The sequence below is a fragment of the Rhagoletis pomonella genome, unplaced genomic scaffold, assembly GCF_013731165.1.
Source record: "Rhagoletis pomonella isolate Grant_MI unplaced genomic scaffold, Rhpom_1.0 Rhpom_scaffold_00007, whole genome shotgun sequence".
NCBI lineage: Eukaryota > Metazoa > Arthropoda > Insecta > Diptera > Tephritidae > Rhagoletis > Rhagoletis pomonella.
This window is the reverse complement of record NW_023458561.1, coordinates 58,252,052-58,258,836: the sequence shown is the minus strand read 5'-3', so window position 1 is coordinate 58,258,836 and position 6,785 is coordinate 58,252,052. Positions and strand designations below refer to the sequence as shown.

The window sequence follows — 6,785 nt, the reverse complement described above, 5'->3', positions numbered from 1 at the left end:
ATCTGGTACATCTTGCTCGAGACCCAGCGCTATAAAATTGACAATTGGCAAATTATTGACAATGTTATTAAACGAAAAACAAAACTGGCACTTACGCTGCATGTGAATTAATTGCCGCGGCATTTTGTAATTTGGAGGATACATACGATCGTAGGCTTGCTGATCGGTGGTAAAAACCTCTGGTGTGGGTATAATGAGGCCAGTACATATTGCCCGCTGCAGATGATGCTCCTGGAAAAGCAGAAGGCAAACGGAATTGATTAGTGAATTATATTCTTATTTATAAAGGGTAAGAGTAGGCCTCTAGACCCATACTATATTGTAACTAGTATCACAATGGACCTGCAAGGTCTAAGTGAGTTAGTCATTGGACCGACTGCCACATCATATTTTAACTATAACCGAAATAAGAAAAGTAAAGTTACGATTGATATCTTTCGTGAAGAATGCAATTTGATTTTATTTGACTAGATTTTTTCCTTAATAAAGTCGTAGAATTTGTCTAACAGAACACAAAATGTGGAAATGAAGAATTTTGAGAAAACACAGCCTCAATACATACATATAGAAAATAATTGTTTTTAAGAGAGGTTAGGTTTTAAATGTTTATATCGTTACCTTAATATAGAAAGGCCCTAACTCATACAGTCGCTGACAATACAAAAAGCCGCAACTAAGTAAATATTTAAAATTCCCTTTTGATTGATTATGATGCATTTCATCGATATATGTATAAGTCCCCACGTCATTTTAAGTAATAAAAAATTTTAGTCAGTTACGGCTTTTTTGCATTTCAGCGACTATATGAGTTAGGGCTTTTCTATATTAAGGTAACGATATACACTTCATGTTCATACCAGTATATAATTTGGTGGGATTTTGTGGACTTCAAATCCTATGATCTTAGGATACTAGTGTTTAGTATCATTTCTGGAATTTCTGGTAGCAAGAGTTCTTCGTTCAATCTAAATAATAGGTTAGGTTATATGGCAGCACTTGGACTAGAAAATTAAAACTGTTTGCTACTGATGCCATTTGTGATTGGGATGAGATAGCATGCCAATAGGAATGGAAAAAAGGGAAAAATATCGAACGATGCCTTTAATGAGATGATCCCACCTCATTGTATTTTACGCAGCTGTTACGTTGAGCCTTACCGCAAGGACTCCAATAGTACAATGGCCAGTTAAGACGCGAACCAGTGACGAAATATGTAAACTTGTAAGCTTTAAGAGACGGTATCCATCTACCCGTGGCCAAAAAGACTTAGCCATCTTGCGTTCCAAGGTTTAATCGCTCTATGTTCCAATGTAAAAAATTACAACTACTAAAAGAATAAACCTAGTTTTTTGCGAGAGTTCAGAAATGCATTTGCGGTTTATGAAAAAAATACATTTTTGGGAGACAAAACATTTTGCGTAGATTTTGTGAGTTGATATCTTCTTTGTTAGTGAATAAACCCACATACCTATAAACAAAATTTACGAGAACTTGGAACTTGCATTTTTTAATACTTCTTAACAAAGGGATTGCATAAAAATAGTAGTTCGGTAACAGTTGCGTCAATAAACGATCGTTTAGCAACCTTCTTTCACAGTTCTACGTTTGCTCATAAAGTAAGTAAAATCGCAATTCAATTCCAAATTCAACTATCAAATCAACATTAAATTAAATACTTTGGGATTCATTGTGTTATTCGTTTAAAATTAATTCCAAAAGGATCACCAAATAAAAGTGTATTCAAACGTGGTAATTTGCGAGTCAAAGTTGTTGCAGGAACGGTCAAACTTTGCATGCAAAAATACATTCAAAAATAGTTTTTAATTTCCGGAAAGCAATAATTGATATTTTATTTAAATTTCACAAAACTATTTCACAAAAGCACTGCATTTGGTTACACAGTACTGTGTGTAAAAATCCAAGTTAAGGGCGTGTCAGACTTGGCAATATTTCCACTTTTTCCAAGCAACTCGCTGTGAAATTGAGAAAGAGAAATTGTATTTCCATGTGTGAACAGCCAGAAAGACCTTTCTGTTGATTTTCGGAAATCAGTTTCAGAAATTAAAGTTGCAAGGTGTGACTGCAACTCAAAGCTCGTGCTGCACTAGCAATCTGTAATTCGCCTTTCGGAAATAAAAAACCTCTTTCGACAGGCACTTTACATGCAGGTGTGACTGATCGTGCAACTGCTTTCTGAAATTTCTCAATTTGACAGCCTTTTCGACATATATTGAAAGCAAGTTGAAATTATTTTTTGAAAGCGATTTGCGCTCTTGCTGCTATAAGGTCCATTCAATAACTTTTCCAGTAACTACTTGCAGCGAGAGCGTACAAGAAAAATAGATAGTAAAATTGAGACGAGAAAATTATCAGAAAAGGTTATTGAAAGCAAAACTAGTAAAAAAAAAACTTGCAACTTACGCTATTTTGACATTTTCCGATGATAAGTTTTGGCGCCCAATTTTCTTTTTGATTGGGAATATTTCCTCTATTGTCATAAACAGGGCACGGATTTTATGGAAATTGCCTATTTTTCTGCTAAAGAGATAGAGTATATTCGATTAAGATTGTCCACGATTTAGCTTTCCCTGTTTCCATATTTTTTATTACCTTTTATGTTGCCTTTGTTCGCCTATTGTACCTTAAAAAAAAGTGATTATTGTGCGAAAAAAGCCCTAATTCCTGATACTATAAAAGTTTCAAACGTTCCATATTTAAATTGGGCGCTACTTGTATCAACTCACGTCGAGCGCACGTTTAGTACATTTAAGGCTGTGCTAAAGCCTGTTCTGTTACACAAAAAAATCAAGTTGATAATGAAGAAAATCGGTGAATAAATAAAGAAGTAAAAAGTGGTCATATAAAAATGCGCAAAGCTTTTTTGCATGAAAAATGAGCAGGAAAGAATGTTACTCATACGCCATGTACACCTGAAAATACATTTCTCGAAAGCTTATCCTTAGAATAAAAAATTAACTCGATTTTCAGAATCAGCGAGCAACTCCATATAGGAATTGGATATGTAGTGGCGTCCGTTGAACATTTTTCCTGAAACCGAGTGTTATTTTTCAGATTTGTCTTTTTTTAGTGCCTTCCTTTGCCCGTTTTGCTATTTCTAGTGCCTTTTCCTGCCTATTTCGCTATTTCATTTTGCCTTATCCAGCCTATTTCGTTGTTTTATTTTGCCCTTTTTATAGGTTTTTAGGTCCTAAAAATCCGTTCCCTGGTCATAAATATCAAAAAATAAATATTAAGTACATAGTTTTAAATTGCTCATCCCTATTTTCATTTCACTAATTCGGTTTCATCAAATTTTCCTCTTCAACACTTTGTTTACATTTGAATTTGAAACATAACCTTATTTTTTATTAACATCTGCAAATTCCTGCTAAAATTTTTACTAACAAGAATTTGCAGCTCTTTCGGGTTGTTACGCTATCGAAATCACTCTCTTGAAAATTTGATGGGCTATTAATGCATTAAAACAAAAAAAACTTGGAAGTATGGATTTCATATTGAATGGACCTCTATTCACACCTTGTATTTTCATTTCCAAATAACGACGAAAATTACTCTTTGGTTATTCACACGGGAAAGTGGACTTTCACTTTCTCAATTTGATAGAAAAGCGCATTCAAAAAGTACTTGTGTTGCCACGTCCGACTGCACCGTTAGTTTAGAGTTTTTAAGCACATTTTCCTTATCGTCTTCGTCCCAAGTATTTTATCAAATACATATTTACATTCCTTCGTTAGCAACGAGTGTTGGTGGACGTGTTTCGGCGCATAATATTAAATACTTTGCTTTTTGGCGCAACGGCACATGTGTATGTGCTTTGTAAAATCACCATTTTGATTTAAGTGGATAAGAAAAAACCTAAAAACTATAGCCTTTTTCAAGGCTGACGCTTTTAAGTACAGACGGTGCTTCGCTTTTGGCGTCACAGCGTACTATTGTGGACAAATCTGTGAAAAATTTTTAATTCACCGGAATTGTGTGGGAGCACCCAAGGTTCAGGTGAGTGATTGTGACTTTAGTGTGGGGTTGCGAAATCTCTTGTGCTTTTGTTTTAACTTTTTTGACTTAATAAAAATCAAGCCTGCCCTCTACGGCAGGAAAAAAACACAAAGCCGCTATGGCGTCCTCACTATCGAGGACGTCATCGGCAGATGACTTCGAAGCTTTCGCGAGCAACAATTTAGTTAGAGGCAAGCGCCTAAAAAAAGAAAAAGAAATTAGAATAGCAAAAATGCTAAAGGCTCATGACATGGCAAGAACTAGTCTTGACATGGGTGTAACCGGTAAGGGAAAAAACGTGGAGGAACCAAGTGAAAATGAAATGAGTATAGATATACAAGAAGGTAACGGGACAACGACGAGTACCGATAGCCCGCTTTTGGCTACGGATAACGGACAGCAAGCAAGTACAGTGACTGCAAAAGATGCTCACTCAAACTCAAATTCAGACATTACTTTGTATCCCCACAATTTTTCCGGCGTTTACATTGTCTTAGTTGACTCATCCCAATGTAACGACATGATAACCGATAGAATCACAAACGGTCTTACACTTTTTAACAAAATTAAAAATTTTAGAATTAAAGATATTGACCTGATTTTTGCTATTGGCAAAAGTCTATATAAGGTTACCTTTAAAAACGCGGCTGCAGCCAACAATTTCGTCCTCAATGATAAAATAAAATCTATTGGTCTCAGAGCTTTTGTACCTAAAACGGCAGTAGAAACATACGGTGTAGTGAGGGGCATTCCGACATGGTGTGAGGAAGCGGAGATCAAGGCCGATGCCATCTCTAGCGTACCTATTACCACAGTCAGGCGCTTCACGCGTAGAAACCAGGATAACGAATCCTTTACTCCCACAACCACTGTCAAAATTGGATTCTCCGGAAAAGAAATACCTGAGTTCATTATACTCAATTATACCAAACTTTACGTGGATTTCTACGTCCCACCCCTAAGGCAGTGCTTAAACTGCGGTAGGCTAGGACATACTCAGTTTTCCTGCAAGTCAAAAAAAACGTTGCATCAAATGTGGCCTTGTTACCTGTGATATTAACTCATGTGATAAAAAATGCATTCTATGCGGCAGCTTAGAGCATGTTTCTACTGACAAGCTCACCTGCTCGGCATGGGAAAGAGAACGTTCAATCAACCACATAAGAACAGTTAAAAAACTGTCCAGGCGTGAAACAATAAAAACCTATTTCTCCGAGAGCCAAAACCGGTTTGACTTACTCGCTACTGAGGACTTAGATTTCCCGAAGATTTCTGAAAAGGAAGAGAATCTTAAAAATAGGGATTCGAATGTTAACAAAAAACTTACACGAGCAAAATACAGTACAATTGTACGAAAAACAATGCAAACTATCAAGGCACCAGCAGAACAAGCAGCCAGTAGGGAAAACAGGGTTAGAGCACCCAGAGAGTCTGTTCTTAATAAACCAGAATACCTTAAAGGGAAAGTTACTGAAATGGAAAAGCTTATCACTGAATTATTCAAAATCATTCAGAAGGCCTGTGCTGGTGAGCACTTTGGCGATGTTCTAGGGGAGGTACAAAACGTTAAGCAAAAATTTGATGAGGTTATGATCCAGGAAGATTTACATGCGATAAACAGGGGAACTAATCCCCTGGCCCATGCATAAAGTAATGAAGATATTGCAATACAACTGCCAGTCCTTAAAATCCAATATAAACACCATAGAGTACTATTTAAACCATTACGATTACGATCTTGTATGTCTAAGCGAAATTTTCACTTGTAACGAACCACAACATAGGAATATTATAAATTATAATATAATAGAGAAAAATAGAGTTGATGGCTATGGCGGCGTCGCCATAGCTCTGAAAAAACAAATTAAATTTCACAAAATTAACTACATAACTGATGCTGATGTCTTAATTATTAAAACTAAAAATCTAAAGCCAAATCTTGTAATTTGTGCGGTTTACTTCCCCCCAAGCGTACTCACTAATGACTTCAAAAACGAAATAACCAGGCTCCTTTCATTTTTAGAACACCAAGAAAATGTCCTACTACTCGGCGACTTTAATGCCAGGGCGAGAGTGTGGGGTGACCAAACTCAATCCTGTAGAGGCAACAATCTGCACAGAATAACATCTGAATACAATTTTTGGCACTTGAATGATGGCTCAATTACTTTTAAAAATGATACCTTGTCTCCCAATGGGTCAGTGCTTGACCTGTCATTCACAAATAGCTCGATCCCTTTTGAGTGGAAGACTGACCCCACTCGGTTGGGTGGAAGTCATCATTTCCCTATCTCTATAGAAACCACTATGGTCACCCACGAAGGACATAGGTTCCTGGCTAAAAAAAAACTACTTGATAGTTTACAGAAAACCATTCTTGAACCAAATTTCTACGACATACACTCGCAACTTCAAACTGAAATTGAAGCAGCCACATACACTCTCAGCCCAAATAGAAGTCCAAAAGCCTGGTGGACTGACGAGCTTGACAAAGCCTTCCGCTTTCTCAAAGCAGCATACAAAAAATGCAAATTATCACCCTCACCGCAAAACTTTCTGGATTTAACTGAAATCAAGAAAAAGTGGAAAAACCAAGTAAAAGAAGCAAAAAAGAAAAATTTTGAAAATAAAATAAGTGAACTAAATGAGGCCCCCACTACAAAGAATGCTTGGAAATTTGTAAAAGCTCTAAGGGGCGATTACAAAGGTTCCAATAACTCACCTTGGTCAAGTGACAACAACAAAGACTTTCTAAATTTATTAAAAAA

General features: G+C 36.5%; 1 protein-coding gene across 1 annotated transcript in view; it reads left to right on the top strand.

The window, feature by feature from the left end:
* LOC118743166 overlaps positions 1 to 6,785 on the top strand; it is a 39,703-nt gene that overhangs the window by 25,711 nt on the left and 7,207 nt on the right. The window lies entirely within an intron of this gene.